Source organism: Platalea leucorodia (assembly GCF_965183815.1).
Source record: "Platalea leucorodia genome assembly, chromosome: Z".
NCBI classification, from domain to species: domain Eukaryota; kingdom Metazoa; phylum Chordata; class Aves; order Pelecaniformes; family Threskiornithidae; genus Platalea; species Platalea leucorodia.
In genome coordinates, this window is record NC_138858.1 from 53,427,263 (window position 1) to 53,446,127 (window position 18,865).

Here is an 18,865-nt window from a genome sequence, read left to right on the forward strand (position 1 = left end):
TCTACCAAATAATGTACCCTGGGCCTTGTTTCACTATCTTTTTGGCATTAGATCTCTTAAGATCCAGCCCATAGAAATTTAAGACAATGCTGATTTACCCCAGCTGAAGTTCTGGCTCACTATCTCTTTCTTTGGTTCCAAACCATTTGCTAACTTTGCACACACTTAAAAGAACTGTTCAAACCCTGGCACATCCAGCATTCATGGATAATGCAAAGCCTATTTTATTTGACACTGCTGGAATTTCAGAAAAAACTACTAACCACTTTTCTCCTTGCAGTCTCTCCAGGAAATAACACGTGCAGGGCACTTTAGAAATCCTAATAAATTTTTAGATAATCCTGTTGTACAATTTGGCTCAGTATCAGAAGTATTTTTAATCTCATAGAATCTCCCTTGGGCATTTCGAGTCAAAGAAATACAGGGTTGGGTTTTTTTCTTTTTTTTTTTCTTTCTTTCTTTTTTCCTTTTCAACTGCTGGACTTTTGCCCTTGTCGTTTTCCAAGTCATAGAGTAAGGCTCCTTTACCATGTTCTATATTCAGAAGGGAAGACTGAAAGAAGCAGCATGTTTGAAGGAACTTTATAGAGTAGTTTCTGGCCATGTCAGAGACATTAAGTTCTTCTCATATTCAGTAGGAATGTGTCACATGAATAAAGGACACCTCCCTCCCCTGAAAAAAAAAAAACAAAACAAAACCAAAACCAAAACCCAGAAAGGCAAAACCATGTTAAAATCAATAATAATTAATTTGGCACAAATTTAAATTCCCACCTAAAAACTTAATCAAGCTTCAGATCCCATTGTGTCAGGCCTGTTTAGACACATGATGCAAGAAGCAGGCTTTGACCCACAGAACATTCTTCAGGGGTTACACAGAACCACTGAACAAATAGGTGGGACAGATCTTCAGGGATGGATACGAAAAACACTGACCATAGCCAAAAATCAAGAATCGATCTCAGCTCACTGTTTGCCCAAGTGGTGTCAGAGAGGTGAAGAACCATGGTCAGTTTGGCAGAGCTGATGCAAACTGTAGTGCTCTTATGGACGCTGTCACCACAGAATCTGAAAACCTTTCAGTCTTTTGTGTCTGTCTTCAAAGGTAGGGAAGCGCTGTTTCCCCAGTTTAGTTACTGAGATAGAACAGTGACACAAATTGCCTAGGGTGCACAAATCTTCCTTCTTGTTCTTTTCTATTAGTTGACTTTGCCCCAGTGTTTTTCTGTACTTTGTTATTTTCCTGCATCACTTTTCCAACAGAAAACATCTGCATAGGAAAATATGCTCCTACCAGCTCACTTAGTATAAACAGCTTTACCTGAGTTGCCTGTTCTACTGCTGAAATGCGTAAAACTCCAATCCATTCTCATCTCTTCTTTTCTGTGCCTGGCACAAGACAGCATACTGAAAAAAATTCTTTAGGACTTTTTATATCCCACCGTTTTGTTCTGCAGAAGGTCATATTCAGTCTTCACATTTTTCAATTCTAAATCTGGTCTAGGTCTCAGTAAGAACAACACTGGTACTTGCTAAAATTAAGCACATGTTTAAGTGTTTGGTACCACCATCATGCATTTTTCATATTATGATTTTACTCTATGAAAGAAAGTTTATTTCTTGAGACAGAGATAGAAATGGCAGACAGTGAAGGCAGGGGCAAGTGAATGCGCAGTCAATAAAAGACTGAGGTGAAAAAGGGAAATCATAAGCACAGCAAGAATTTCTGTAGCAGAGGAGAATCTAGAAGCATTACTGCTGCTAGTGTATGCATCTTCTGATGCTGGTGATTGTTGGACAAGTTATATATGAGAATCCAATTTTGAATGACCAATAATTTTGTAGATGAATAAAATATCTTACACTAAATGACAAAGAAACAAAAGCTGAATCCCCAGTCAAGTAATAATAAACAACAGACCTGATTTTGGCAGTGTTGTTCTTCCTGGACTTTGAACACATCCTTGAGACTACTGAGTGTAAAGTGACAATGAAAAACTTCAATGGACTTTCAATCAGAATATTAAAACCTGATCACTGCCAAAAAAGTTAACCTGTATTATATATTGGCTGGTCCCAGCTTTCAGCAGTGAATGACAAGATAATGAAAACTTGGTGCTTTGCTCGCCATGTCAGTCTGAGTTTTAATTACTCAGTTCTCTGTCATCATAGTCGATATCATACCTATTTCCTGAAAGATGGCAAGATGAGGATCACTACTCATTCTAGTTTTATAACTGTAGCATACGAGAACATAGTGATCCCACATGGGTGTGTGTTCAGGGCAGGTATGGAATGTGCAGGGTGTGTGCTGGTACTCTGACAGCTACATCTATTTTTAATGAAAGCAAAATGTGAATTATGAAGCCAGTAAGGAGAGTGTGAAACAAAAATATATTTGATTATAAATTTGTCCTTTCTTTGACCTATTATTTAGATAGATCTGATGAGACCACACTGATTGTCTTCCTTATTTTATCCCATCCTAATTTAGTCTTCGAACAAGGGGGCATGTCCATGGCTCAGTTAATTATGTTGGACATTATGTTTACTTGTTCAGTTAAAAGCACAAGAGCTTAAATCATTCTCCTATATTCAAAAGAGAAAGAACATCAGGGGAGGAATTAAAGTTGACAGTCAGATGACAGAGTGAAAAAGAAAGAGCAAGGGAGGTTGATTAGGGTCCAGAGCTTCAGTGGAAATTCTGATTTTTATTTTTTTTTAATTAGGGCTTTGAAAAATAAATGCTATAATTCTGGAGCTTCCTTGAGAAACAATGAAGGCATCATTTCACTTCCACTTCTTGGAATGGAAATTGGTACAACTCCCTGAGCTGTCCAGGAGCACTGCCCCCAGACTATGTGCCAAAGGAGCACACAGTCGCATTGCTACTGCTCTGGAAACAAGTCTCCCACTTCAATGCCTTGACTCACTAGGGCAGAGAATTCCTCCAAGAAGAAGCTGAAGAGACCTAAAAGCACTGGAGGCAAGTTTTTGCACTCTGCCAATGGGCCATGCGGCTCTGGGGCCACCTGAGGGCTGAGGGACTTGGAGTCACCTGTCCTTACCTGACTTTTTCCCACCACAACTATTGGTCTGACACTAAAAGCATGCATTGCAGCCCGTGCCAAGTGCTGGGAGAGAGTGTGACGGCAAGTCCCAGAGCCCTGGCCTGACCCACCGGGGCTTTCACCCCATGCCAGGGAGGACAGGCAGGTGCCGAGTCCCCAGCCTTGGCTGCAAGCCCCATGGGCACAATCCCATCCTCTCCCCATAACACAGCAATTGCCCCTAGGGTGCCAAGGTTGTGAGTTTAAAGCCTGTGTTTACAGCAGATACTTCCAAACCCATGTTGCAGAGGAACACAGTGTCTGTCTTTTGCCCTGAGGCTGCCTGAGGAATTCCTGAGCAGCTACCTCTTAATCCTACTTTGTAATAGGAACATGTGATGCAAGAACTGAGCACAAGTCTTCATGTAGCAAGGAAATTACAGGGTTAGTAACATATTTGGGACCTATGGTGACTTACACCAGCTAGAATCAATGGTATTTTCCATATGTAAGTTGTAGTTCAAATGTAAACTGCCAAAACACAATGTGAGGTAAATAACTTATCTCCATTCAACAGACACAAACACAGAAACTGAAAGAGACTGCATAATTTTATAAAATTTTCCCAGCAAGGCAGTGCCACAGAAATGGAATATCACAGAACCTTTCTCTACTTACACAATCACTTTTACAATAACTGACTGTTGTTGAATTGAATTGAATCAGAACTAGAGTTGATCAAACAAGTAAAACAAATTAATTCAATTTTTCTTTTTATTATTTTGGCCAAAAGAATCAGTTTGAAACAAAGTGGCCATTTTCATTAAATTTAAAATTCTTCCTTGGGAAAAATAAATATGGCCGAAGCTGAACTGTTATTGTGAAACATTTGGATTTCAGCTTATACATTCCAGCTGATTAAGAGAGCGAGCCAAAAAGAAGATTGACTGTAAAACCAGGAGACTGGAATCAATGACTTCAAAAGTTTCCCGGTTAAAATGGTAAGAAAATGAAAAGAAAGAAGCACAGGAAAATGAAAAGAAAGAAGCACAGGAAAGCTCTGTCTTGACTTCTCCCATACTTTGGCCCTCTCAATTTTTTTCATGAGTATGGAAAAAATAAACAAGTTTGCTATGCTATGCTATGTGGTTTTGGTTTTGGGCTTTTTTTGGTCTCAGTTTGTCTTCTACTTGTTTCCTGAACTTACCATGTAGCTTAGCATTTTTTACATTCCTGGCGGTGAAATTTCTCTCTAAACGAAAAAAATAAAATTCTCCATATCACTCTCAAGAGAAAAACAAAAAAGAGTAGAGTAACTTTCTATGGGCTAAATGTAGAAATTAATATCTTTGACTACTGAATTCCTTGAAATCATTAATGTAGTAATACAAAACATGTTTCTCATTTCTAATGGTCTAGTAGACTGCATTACTTTAGGAGCCTTTACACTAATTGCAGTGAAACTTTTGTTGTGGGAAATTGAAGGCTAGCTTCTCAAACTTATTTTGGTAGAAATAAACCACTTGGGTACTCATTGAATTTGAGTTTTCTCTTGACTTTCATGAAAGACTTTTGTCTTTCTTGTCTCTAATGCTCCAGAGTTACTGTCCTCAGATATTGCAGCTCTCCTACTCTAGTAGATGCTTAACCACAGCTAAGAGTACGGGTCACTCCTCAGTTACAAACCAGAAAGGCTGCATGGGGTAGGGAACATTTTCAGTCCTGGGAAGGAACAGAAACTAAGAAGGTGGTAAGACCTAGTAGAAAAACTGTATTTCAGAGACTTGTCAATCTTTGTAAAAATACATTTTTTCCTGAATCTAAGGCCTTCTTTCAACACTGTAAGTCTTCCACAGGGACAAATGTCTATTTAAAACAATGAAGATGGCAATTTGGATGGCCTGCAGCACTAAATAAACCCCTCTTCTGGAGTGTCTCTGCATTCGTATTTAAAGAAAATAATAGAAAAAAAAAAAAAGTAAGATTAGGTCAGAAAGAGCAATAACCTCAAAAGAACTATGACAAAATCAGATGACCTAGTTTTTACAGGTTAAATTTAAAGTCCAACAAAGACTTAAGAACTTAAATCTCATCAAAAGAGATTTCCAATTCAGCTTCTAGGTCAGTTCCACATCTAAAAGCTGCCGTACATTTGAATAAAGATTTTCCCATCTTTGTAAAAAAAGATTAATTCACTGTTTAACATTACAAACAGCAAGTGTAATTTAGTACAAGGCTTATGAGTCTAATTTATTGTCCAGCACTTCACCCTCACCAGGTTCCATATCACCTTTGCCTATGACAGATTACTGCTTACATTCTGACTCCAGTGGCTTCAGAGATGTTACTCTTTGCTGCAGTGAAGAAGCTGCCTGTTTTCTGAATCATTTATTTCATTTCACAGTTAATGATTATTACTGCCTCAGAAGGGTTGCCTTAACCTTACTACGCAAATTCAAATTACCTGTAGATTAACTAGTTTGCTATAACATCTAATTGCAACACCATTTTCAGCATCAACTAGTGCTTAATTTCACATGGATACAAAACACTACAGATCACTAGATGGTGCTGTTTCTGGGTCGGAATTAAAATGCTATATATTGTGTGAAGCAGCAGAAAAACTGTTCAAAATGTTTCATTGCAATCTCAGGATAAATGAAAAAAAAACCAAACAACCAAAACCAAACTTAAAGCCTCTATAAACGCTTTAATTTTTGTGTAGTTGTTTCTCGTATAGCTGCACTCTGGTTAATAAGTAATGATAACTTACAAGATCTGCAAATTCCCCACCTATAGCCAGGGTCTCTTAGATTTGCATTCCTGACTAATCATGAGTCCATTGTTTCTAGACCTGCTTCCATTACTTCTTCATTTCAGGTAAATATGAACACTAAAAGGTGTTCATATTTAGACAGGTGAATGCATACAGACATTTATAACTCAGGCAACAGAAATCTAGCAGAGTGAAAATAACAAGAATAAGATATTTATGCACAAACATGGGGAGAAGTCTCACATTCAGGATCTCCCATCCCTTTCTTCCTCCTGGGGAGAGCAGGGTTTGATGAAATTTCCCTTTTCTGCCGATATCTAGCCTAAAGCTTTATATACACATACATCAGAGACTGTTCCTAAGGGATTCTGTTCCGTAAGCCTGTACATTTATAATTAGGAAGGGGCACGGCTATTATCTGAGTGGGGGCATGGCACAGGAGCACAGAAAGCTGCAGCTGGCAGTAGGACAGATGATGATTCAGCATCCCACCACAAGCAGATCCACCTTGGCCACATATTGACTTGAAACTGACAGTTAGTTGGACACGTGGGTTTGAAAAACAGAAGTGAGGCAAGGACTGGAAAGAACAGTATCTACAGATTTATGCAGAAGGGAGCAATCCTTCATTGGGAGTAAGATTGTATAATAATTTCCACAATTTTAATTTATACCTTCTAGTCTTCCACATGCTTCTCTGAAAAACTGGAGCCTTATTTGTCAATGTTTCTTTTTAATAACACCCCCCCACATCCCCTGCAGTATAACCCCCCCGTACTTGGTAATTTGAAAGAATTCCGGCTTCCAGGCCGCAAAGGTGCAGCTGCTGAGCTCCAGCATAATTTTAAAGCAGCTTAGTGAAAGTGGTGTGAGTCACTCAGATTGAACTCCCATTTCCACCATTTTGACTGAGTCTGGCAAGGAACTACCTTAAGCTGAAACTGTTGTTTCATGCTCCAGCCTGCCTTCACCCCAATAAAGCACGATGGTACACGGGCCCAGTTTGGTAAATCCCAGTGGCACCAGAGTTATTAGCAGGGCCACAGTGTTGCGTAAGAGTTGTGATCCTCTTAGATCCCAGCTGGGTCAGGACATGGTGCTTCACAGACACAGCATGGCAGATAGTGGCATTACCATGCATGGAGTCAACTCAATACTCTGCATGCTGCTAAAGTGAAAGGTCCTTTAAGCTGCTCAGTTAGACTCTGCTATATCAATCCCCTTTGGCAAAATGTTGTCTTTCCATATTTCTTTGTACTTTCTAGTAACCTGAGGCCTCAAGAAATGTCACAGCACCTCCTGTTTTTCACCCTTTCCAAAGTTTCACCAAAGTCAAATATAAAGCTGTCATTTTTCCTGAGATTGGCTCTGATACAAGCAGCCCAGTTCTCATGACAGCGTGCAGGTATCAGAAATACAGTCCAATTTTACACATCAATGACTGAAGACTTCCTCATGCTAACCTGGTTTTAGAATGTGCTCCCCTGCACTTTTGCCAGGTTCCATGAACCTTTTTTGTGTCTTAAGAAATCTGGTTGTGCTTTGATTCTGAGCTGTGCAAAAGATTATGTATTTCATTGTCTTTCTCAAAGAGTTTTGTAAATGAGAACATTCTGATGAAGTATCCAGGATGACACAATAAGATGTGAAACAATATACTGTATCTCAAGACCGACAGCAAAATCAAATATATAATCATCAGGAAATTTAAAAAAAAAAATGGATACAGCTTCACCACAATGTGTGAAAGCCACCAGTTAGCAGGGCACTATAACTGAGTTGTTACGATCTAAGAGTAATTTTACATTAAAAAACTAGTTATAGTTATTTTCTGTGCGTATACGATTTTGTTTTGTGGCACACCTTTCTACAATGGTACTTAGAGAATTATTTTTTCTTTTCTTTTTTTTGTACAGTTTTAATCTGTAGACAAATACAGACACTTTCTCCTATGGAGAGTAACACTGATTACGCTTTAATATAGTAGAGATAAGGAAGTAATTCTTGCATGTTTTACTTCCTTGAAGTGAAGAAAGTGTGTATCTACCTACCCCTTTTCATTTCATAGGATAAGACCAATAGGATTAAGGATTTAAGGTGTTCTGGCTTCCTATTGCTCACAGGTTACCATGCTTCACACATACCTCCCTACTGGTGTGCATTGATTACAGCCAGGACAGTAAGCATCAGTCGTCAGGAGGCCTCTGGACAGGCAAAGTGGCTACCAGCTCTTTGGTAGAAGGCTAGAAGCTAGCACAACAAGATAAACCAAATCCTCAAGTTATGAAGAAAGCTTCTCTCCAAACAGGAAGCTAGCAAGCAGTTTGGTTTTGAGCAAGGCATTTATTTACGACCTATGAGAAAGGACACTTCCTAACAGCTAAAATGATCTAACTAGATGATGCCCTATCACTGTTCAGGGAAAAGAAATGAAGAAAGCCAGACATAATACATTTGACTAGCACAGCTATGATCATGCATAAAAATCCTCCAGAAACTGCTCATTTTTTCAGTTTCTCCTAAAGCAAAACTGTTGTTGTATTGAGCATGTAGAGGGTAATGCTAGCTAAGTGGCCTCCCTCAGGTCCTTGAAGGAAAAGAATGAATGGAAAGGCTTCATGCGAGTATGAATTCAACAGCAGAGGAAGCTTCCGTGGAGATCCCAAGCCAGAATTTCCACCTAAACAAACAGGAAGTAGAAACTGGACGAAAGCTTGCCTCCTTGGGAGGTATTAAGCATGGTTTTCAATGCCCTCTGAGACTTCAAGCCCATGACCCCTTCTAAATACTGAACCAGTGACAGCATCATGTCTTTGTTGCCAGGTGTTTGAACTCCTTACTATATTTATTTTGCTTCATAGCACTCAGCAGTGACAGGGAAGTGCTCTTACTTTATAGGCTGAGGCACAGAGATGTCAAGTACTTCAGAATCACTGTACTGCAGAGCAATTTATATTGGAATGGACCTCAGGTGGCTCTAGTCTAACTTCTGCTTAAAGCTGTGACAACCAGCTCAGGTTGCTTCAGGCCCTCATAAGCTTTGAGTAACTCCAAGGATGGACACCCCATAGGTCCTCTGGGCTCTTACTCCAGGGTTTGACCACATCTTGGTGTAAAAGATGTTCTTTTTATCTAGTCAGAATTTCTATTTTTAAGACTTCTGCCTTTTGCCCCTGCCTGCTTTTGCTGTAAACCTCTCAGAAGAATGTTGCTCCATTTTCTCTACATCCACCCATCCAATGGCTGAAGACTCTCATAAGATCCCTCCTTCTCATTTTAGGCCAAACCACCCAAGGCCATACAGAAAATTTGTGGAATCACAAGAAATAATTGAATCCATGTTTATTCTGTCCCAACCACTGGGCCACACATCCTTTTTTTAATGCTTCTTCAGTATAGTACAAAACCTATAGGGTGTGAAAGGAAACTAGAAGATGACAGTTTCAGAGCAGACACAGGATGGTGTGAAGAGCCACCATAAGTGATTACGCTGTACTGCTCTGCGTCAGAGGATATTGAAGATGCTCAAAGTTTGCATGGATTCAAGGAGAGAGGTAGGACAAACTTGCAGAAAGCAAATCTGTTGAGCATTACAGAAAAGACATAATGCACTTCCAGTCTAGGAATATGCTGAACTGCAAACTGTTGGAGACCAGAAAAAGATTATAGGAAAATACCAATCCTCTAGGAACTACCTTTTGGGCCTTTGCCAGAGGCAGGTTACTGCCTGGATGGACTTCCGTTGTGATTCAGTACAATCGTCTTTTAAAAACTTTAGGAGAAGAATGAATGTCCAAGATTGAAAATGCAATACATTGTAGCCATGGCAACAAGCATGTAGGAGTAAAGGATATGTAATTTTTTACACTGATATGATTTCACCAGCATTCAGATTTTAAGTTCTGTGAAAGCTCATGATCTCAGGTTCATTTACATTATTCTTTTCTTCCTTTCTTTTACAAGCTGCTGCTATGTATTTGCACAATACTAACCTTTCTATCTTGGCAGGCCACAGCAGTGACATATCTCTACGTAAAGCAACATTTCCATCATACTTAATTCAAAGACAGGTCTTAACTCAGCAGTTTTTTCTGCTTCCTTTGAATGAACCATATAAAATGTTGTCAAAGATTAAAACAAAGTTGTTCCATTCACTGATATGACAAACATCCAACAGCATCAGGTGTTCAAAGAGAAACTATCTTAGGCCATAAATTTTGGTGAGTGGCAAACCTAGAAAGTCTGCACAACACAGCAAATAACTCATATTCAAACACAATCCTGGTTTAATATCCGATACTCCAGTTACTTCTGAATGGGTGGCAAGAAAAATTCCAACATTTAATGTATTTTGTACATTCTAATATATTTCAGGGAAGTTATTCTTGGTGAGTAAAGCTGTAAAAAGTGGGGGGCTGGCACAGCCAATACCCTCTGTTACGATATCAAAGTACAAGGCTTGTAAGGAGACATCTTATCTTAAACTGACAGATACTGCTGCCACAACATCAGAGGCTTTTAGCATTATAAGACCTTCTTCTTGACTGCCCAAAAGTTTTCACTTTTTTTTTTTCAGCATCTCACCTATATCCATATATGATCACAGCTAGGACAAAGAAGACAAAGCTTTGTTATTTCTGATGCATTATGATCATTCAATTTCAAAAGGTTGGTTAAAAAGGACAGAAAAAACATTTTTATAGTGTGCCCACCCCCCCAGCTGAAATGTATTTTTCCCCATCCTCGGTAAGGATAGAAGGAGAACTTTTACAATTTCTTTTTAAAAAGTTTCAAAACTTTTTAATTCAATACAACACCTCGAGTGCTGTGTTCAGTTTTGGGCCCCTCACTACAAGAAGGACATCGTGGTGCTGCAGAGTGTCCAAAGAAGGGCAACAAAGTTGGTGAAGGGTCTAGAGCACAAGTCTTATGAGGATTGGCTGAGGGAGCTGGGGTTGTTTAGTCTGGAGAAGAGGAGGATGAGGGGAGACCTTATGGCTCTCTACAACGACCTGAAAGGAGGTTGTAGCGAGGTGGGGGGTTGGTCTCTTCTCCCTAGTAACAAGCGATAGGATGAGAGGAAATGGTCTCAAGCTGTGCCAGGGGAGGTTTAGGTTGGATATAAGGAAAAACTTCTTCCTCGAAAGGGTAGTCAGGCATTGGAACAGGCTGCCCAGGGAAGTGGTTGAGTCTCCATCCCTGGAGGTATTTAAAAGATGGGTAGACGTGGTGCTTGAGGACATGGTTTAGTGGTGGACTTGGCAGTGCTAGGTTAACGGTTGGACTTGATCTTAAGGGTCTTTTCCAACCTTAATGATTCTATGATTCTATAAATATTACACTAGCAGGATTTTGGTTTAATCACTTGCAAAAATGAGTACAGTTCTTAGCAAGAAGTTAGTATGTATCTTCAGAAGATCTACTCCCATTTTTTTTGTTCAAGTGAAAGATAAATTTGAATTAGTTTTATGGAAAAAAACCTATGGCTCTAATGAAATGTAAGTTTCCCATAGATAGATGTTTCCCAGAAAAATTCACGACTTCTCACATTCCTAACAAACCACTGTCTATTCCATTTCTGTAAGAGAATCTGATCAGGCAGCAAAAGCTTTGAAACAGGAAGCATCTTTTTCTTACATATTCAGCTGTGACCTAGCAAAGCCAATGTCAGGCTTCAAGGTACTATAGTAACACACACGTATTTATTTTTCTTCTGTGATTCAGTAAAAAGGTAGGGAGAAGGAAGAAGCAAACGATCTAATAAATTGAGAATATTCTAATGAGTGCTAGAATAATCACAGCAATGTTCTGAAAGCCATATGAATTTTTTTTTCCCTTGCGGTTTCTCCTTGCCTATTTCCAACCTGATGCATCTGAATCTTCCCTAAACAAACACTTGCACCACTTCATCACAGGAGTTTTGTTAAGCTGATGCAACCTTCTTTCCCACAGTTCTAGTCAGCCTCAGTTCTGAAGAAGGGAGGAACATAAAGTGAAACAGTCCAGATAAATTAAAGCCAAAGCAAAATTAAATCTGTTGACTTGAAGGACAATGTAAGCTGGAACAATGCTATTCAGTATGTCCATGCAGCATTATTCCTGCTGAAACAGTAGGAGATACTGCTTCAAGATGAGCCAGACAAAATCAGTGGACATCTTGATGCAATATTATTTAGCATAAGTTACACAGCATGGCCTCCATTGTAGTCACCAACATAGGGGCAGCCACATTCCCTATGTAAAGAGGATCATACAACAGAGCCCCTACTGAAGGTGAATACAGATGTGTTTTCTAGCATAAAAAGCCTGTATTCTCAGTGTCATTTCTCCCCAACATGAAAGTAAAGACTTAAAGTTAAAGGATAAACTTGGAACTTGTTTCAAAACTCAATTATATGCTCAAAATGAAAGTAAGGTTCTTCAACTAAAATGGTCATACATTGATAAAATCTTTATCACAGCACCTGAAAGATCCATTTATGGATCAGATTAAATTGCCTGAGATACTGTAGCATTTCAGGGCTTTCCCTTTTTTGCTGCTTTCCTGGCCAACCTGTTTAGCCCCAGAAAATGGAGGGAAACCTCTTCTCTGCACCAAGAGATACATCTTATTTTTCCCCAGAAAAGAGCTGGCTCAGCCAGCTGTAGCATCTCTCTTGTATAGCTTTCCTCACCTGGGGCTGGATCAAGGCATGGGGCCAGCAATAAAGTAGATAGCTGTCCCAGTGACCAGCTCCTGGGGTCATTTGCTCACCTTCCAACATCAGATTTCTGGTAAAATTGAAAACAGAATTTCCTGCCCACAGTGGTGAGGAACAAGATTTGGAGTGGGATATGAAGTGAGAAAGGAATGCATTCAGCCTGGAAATTCAGCATTAAATTCCCATTCCCCATTCATCTCACTTCAGATTCCTTCATCCTCCAAAATGAAGTAAGGCCATAGTACTGGGCAGTGCCTGACACCATGCATCAATTTACTTTGTTTCTGTCCCCATGATCTTGCTCTCCAGGCTTCCCACCCATACATACCTTTCTGTTGCATCTGTGTTTCCTTTGTTTTCTGTTTTACTGCTATGCTGTTGAAAGTGATTATTTACTAGCAATGATATTTAATCAGAAAAGGCACATTGAGCCTCTAGAGACAGATCAGCTGGTGGAAATCTGCCTAATTACACTAATTAATTGAAATGCTCCCAAATTCACCTCTATGGAGCATCTGGCCACATGGATTTAGACCAACAACATTCAGATACTGACTGACCCTGATACTGATTTTGTAAAACTGACAGTCCAGACAGAATAGTTTTGGTCTGAGCTTTCACAAATTACCCCATCTGGGTCCCCCCATTCTTCATATTAATTATTTACCTGGCTTCTTACCAAATCAGTGTTTATTTGCAGTAATCTAATATAATGTTAATTGCTTATTCATTGAAATCTAGTTGGCATTTTCCCCCCTGTAGGGATTTGGCAAGGCAGCACCCGCGTCTCGTTCCATATTCAGTTGTCTGTTTTTAATATGCCAGCTGCTTTCCTATCAGCCAATTCCCACCCACTCTGCATTCTTACTTTTCTTTACTCCCCCTCTCTTTTTTTAATTTAGGGATAATTGTGTGGTTGGGTAAGCTCAGAGGGCAATATATTGCCACATCCAAAGACAAGACAACAAGGGTGGTAGTTTTCATTTATTGCCTGTTCCAGAAGTGGCATAAAGTAGCATACAGGATAAAATAGCACGTTGTGGGGAAGGAAAGGGAGAGTTTTAAGACAAAATCTTCATCATTTCAGTGAGAGATTTTGCCAAAAGTCCTAGTGGAACTATCGGGGCCCCACAGCTGCGGGGGGATGAAGGATCCCAATTTATTAAAAGCTGCCTTAATTACAGCAGGACAAATCTTACAGTAGGTATGCCAGCAAATATTGCAAAATAATTCGTTTCTGAACACTTTGATTTCTTTGGATGAAAGGCAGTGTATAGAAATACTGCTATTAAGCACAGTTTGTTCATATCTGACAGGACTGCAGAGCCTAGAATTGGGATAAAGCCCAGTCTCGGTAAAACTCAATGAATAGTCATATGTTTCTAAAGATATCAACAGATAGTGGAATGACCTCTGACCCTGAGCACACACTTCAGTGGAGGTCAGTGGCAACCAAACATAGTATCTGATTTGCCCCAGGTGCTCTGTCAAGGCAGTGAAAGAATTAGCAAGAGTCTTTGTCCTGAATAGTCTTGGGCCCCATTGTAGCCCAGTGACAACTGGAGGTCAGACAGAAAGGTTTGTTGAATAGTCTTTCTAACCTCCTAAAAATGAGAGACTTTTGATTTGATTAAAATAAGTCATTAAAAAAAAAAAAAAATCCTTACTTCTTTCAAATTAGCCCATTGTTTTATGAAGCAGAAAAATAGAAATGAGGTGAGATGAAAATCCACAGGAAGAAGATCTATGAAACTAGCAATTGCAGGTTAGATTCCAAAAAATGATGATAGTCTGAAGGCTGAAGGCAAGGTAGAGTTTCCCCTCATGGAACTTAACACTTGTTTTTTGAAAATCGTGCCCTTAATCAGTCAAAAATCACTACCTGTTTCTGAAGATGTTGTCCTGTGTGAATTGTGGTGTATTCAAATATCCTCAAGTGAAGTTTCTCACTTAGCTTTAACTGAGGTAATGTTTTCTCCATATGTGTCTCTATAAAAAGTTTACAAGAAGAGATAGTAATCAAAAGCAAATGGAAAACACAGAACACAAACACCTTGTCCACATCCCTCTTTAGTTTGAACACTTTTGACAGTTATATTTAACTTCACAACATCAAAGAAACTGAGAACAGAAACTTTCAAATCCATAAAATTTGTTCTGAAAATCTCAGAAAATTCAGGGATTAAACCCATAAAAATGTAAGTTGATTTTAAAATGAAGTTTTAAATTGGACTGTCTACTCTGACAATCTTTCCTTCTTTCCAAATGCTTGTGACAGAACACTACATATTTCTTACTCCATTGGACGACAGAGAAGATGATAGATAGGAAAAAGAGAGATACAAGCTCTTTCTGCCTTCAGCCACAACTTTTGACCAATTAAGAAACCGTGTTGCTCACCCAGTCAGACACTTATTGAGGGTTATTATGTCCTGGTGAATACTAAGTTATTGTGGTCACAAAGGCTCTTGGAGGTTCACATCTGTATTAAATCCCAGGGTTAATGTACCGTTCAGGACACATTTAAGATTCTTTGGCTGCCAGGGTGTTTCGTTTTACACCTCTCTTACCTACTCAGCTTTGCATAAAATGATAGTTGTTTTACCTCTCCAATATTCTCTGGGACAGTGACATGAATTAGTCCTTTTTTCACATTTTTATTATTTACTTAGAAGTCAGTCTGTAGAGGGTTGGGCTAGCCGTTTGCATTTATATATCTAGCACTGCAGGATCCACATGTACAACTATATGAAAAGTACTTGTAATTGGCCATCAGTGCTTTTAAAAGAAGCTCATTTTTCAGACAAGATGACTTCATACAACTCATTAATGCCATACTTTTCCATTACTTACCTACTGTGCTGCAGCTTAGCAATTAGTTTACGGTAGTTTATCTTTGTTCTCAGAAAGAAACAATTCTCTTCAAAGTGTTGTTCTTGCCTGTGGCATATGACAACAAGAAAACAGTACATGTAATAACCCTCTGGTAACCATCTTTCTCATAATAATTCCAAGATTACATTGAAAAAAAGGGAAGATAAATGGCCACTAATATTGCACCTTCAAACATCTGGACTAATTTAATTCACAATGCTTTTGATTTTAAATTTTAATTTAGACGGAGAGACTGGGAGAACTGAATGTTTTCCAGCCTTCTAAACTCCTAACATCACTGCATCACTTACAGTATCAAGTCAGAGCTCTCTTTCTCTATCAGTGTAATATGAAGGGACAGTGCATAAAATGTCCCAGCACAGGCTAGCCTAAAGGAGAACCTAAACCTATATCCTGCAATGAAATGGGTTGGGCTGTAGCTTCAAAGAGAAAATGCTTCCCCTGAAGGAATAAAGCAAAACTAGAGTTGGGTGAGCCTCAAAGGAATTGCAAGCTCACAAGCTATTGCTTATGTTTGGACTTGGAATTGGCTCCAGTGGCTCAGATCCTTACCACAGACTGTGAACAGCACCAGCTACAGAGAGAAGGGGCTTGAGGGAAGAAGCCCAAAACAGGGAATCAAATTTTTGCAGAAATTAATGTGCATGATAATATGATTGTAAACCTATTTACATTTAATTTGCTATTTATTTTTCTAATTTAATAAAATCTCTCTCCTGCCTTTTCGTATGTCCTCTTGAATTATCTATTTTAGCATTTACTTTCCCCTTGTCATTTCCACACATCTCATTTTCTTCTTTTTTTTTTTTTAAATTTCACTTTAAACTGTATCCTACTTGGGAGGTCCCAGACCTCTGAAGGAAGTGAGGGCTGCCCCAAGTCTTGAGTACTCTTTCCCCATTCCAGGACAGACTAGTGAGAACAAAAGTTGAAAAGCATGTTTTCCATCATTTTTACGTATTCCCCTAAAGACATTGCCCAAGCAGTGCAAGGCAGAAACAACACGGGACAAGTTGTCTGCTGGCAAGAAAGTCTGTCTCACTTCTTTGACCCAGTCTGGAAAACTTTTGTGGGTGGTGGCGCTCAGTAGAAGCTCCAAGCTTGAGAAGCTTGTGATCCTGGGCCCTGTGCACCTGTCTGGGTTGCTTCTCTGAGACTTAGTAGTGAGTACATTCAGAGCTTACTAGCATGAGAGTGCCAGCAATTAGACATGTGGTCTGGATAGAAGCAAAAGATAGGTAATGCAAAGTAGCAAAAAATTTAGGTTCAATCAGGGAGTAAGTGGACGTGAACTGTGGGACCTCATACCCATGAATCCAACAAACGAACTGCAACGAATATTGCTTTACCTCTGCATGAAGAGCTGATTTACACACCAAAACTGCAGATGAAAGAAAGAAACGTTTTGTAGCTCAGTCTGTTACCAGCCTTGTTGCATGTTTCACTTACAGTAGCCGCATGATGCCACCAAATGCACATTGGTAAGTGGAAGTAAATGGCATAGTCACAGAGTCATCTCAGGAACACTTGTAAAACCTGTAGCAGCTCCAATGTGAGCCCTCAGTCCACCTCAGTGCAGATAAGAGAATTATTTTGAACTGGTGAAAACGCTGGCTGTGTAATCTCAAGCCAAGCCATTGGGCAGGGGAGACATAGTCTCCAGCTCTCAGGTCATTACTTCTCGCATCACTACAACCCCCTCCAAAGCCTTCACCCCATCAGTGGGTCAGTCAGCAATTTCTGTTTTTCCTCTCAAACTGTTGCTACAGCTTGGTAAAGGCAGCAGTGGAAGCTGTAAAGCATTGCCAGTAGAGTCTGATTCTTTGTGGGTGCATTTCCACCTGAAGGAAGAGTAGCTCTCTTCTGCTGAACTCTCATGCACTTTTCTTTCTACAATAGGCAAATGCAATCAGCTTTCTCTGACTATGCATTTTGAAATGCAAAGATGGCCCTGAGCAGCATTGTCATCTCACTCATCACCAAGTACATACACAATATTACCCAAACTGTCTCCTTTCTTGAGATTTACTTACATTAACTCTAGTACCGTTACGTACTTCATCTTTGGGTTTCCACCTGTTTTAGTAGATGCTAGAGTATCCACCAACATCTATTTCAAGCTCCCCCTGCCCTTCCAGTCATATGCCACTGCCATTTTATATGTTGGGATAAACAGGACTTCATTTATGCTATAAAGAGCAAAAAGAGTAGACAAACCCCTGGTAAGAATCATGTACCAGATCATGTACCTATGATCAGAATTCTGGAGCTGAAAAACCATAGACCCTCCACATTTAAATCTTTGCAAAATGAGCAGCCACGTTACAAGCAAATGATTTCTCCATGTCAGTCACATCGCCTGTGGAACAGGGAGCTGGTGTCACATCTTTCAGCAATGTTTGTAAAGCTAGGGCACTCTCAGCTTCCTGAAATCACCAGGAAACAAGTGAGGAAGGATTTATTATATTCTCTGAAGGCCACAAGAAAACTGTTAGATAAATTGAATTGGATTGAACCAAGGGCCTTCTTGTTCCAGTACCACTGAAAGACAGTGGCCACTGAAGATGGCCAAGAACAGAGGCTAAGGAGAGGGTGTATGAGGGTGCAAGAACAGGGCATAGCACAAGGACACTTGCTGTGCCAGGAACGCTGCCTGGGCTTAAAAGGCACATCCATCACTCATACAGGGTATAACTGCTATCTAAACATTTTGCAACACCTCCAGATAGTGATAGTTCATTTTGAACTTATTATGGGACAAGAAAACTGAAGTCAAACAAAATAAGGAATTTGGTGGATGTGTAGTTATTCACACCTTATTACAAAGGCACCACTCCCCTCCCCCTTAATGTATTCAGATTTCAAAAAAAGTTTAATTTTCCTCATGACAAGAAAACTGTGAGCCACTCGACCAAGACACTTAAAAGTTAACAAACTGCTTAATTAGAAGGAAGCAAAAATCATGCCTTTCTTCAAAGAAATGTCTCCCACGGGGTTGATATTGAAAGACGAGGTGTTCAATAACCCCATCATGATGCAAGAAAGAGATCCAGGAAAGGAGCTTTCTTCTCTGCCCTTCCAGGCCAGCACCCACCTTCCTCCAGACTCCTCCAGCCCCACTGAGCGCCACAGGGGGATGGGGTCGGGCAGAACTTCCCAGTTTCTCTCAGCTGCTCTGTCCCTCTTACACCCTCCCTTGCTCCAACACAGGCTCCCCACAGCCACAGTTCCTGTCAGGAAGAGGCTGCTCCAGCGCAGGCTCCTCAGGGCTTGGCAGGGGAGGCCATTGGAACTGGCCGGGATCAGTTCTGACCAGCCCAGGGCTGCTGCTGGCCTCCTCACCCAACCCCTGCGGCCCCACTGCCAGTGCCTCCGTGATGCAGGAAATCCACCCCATTGCAACGGGTTCATTGATCTCATGGAGTGGGGAAGGAGGAAACGGT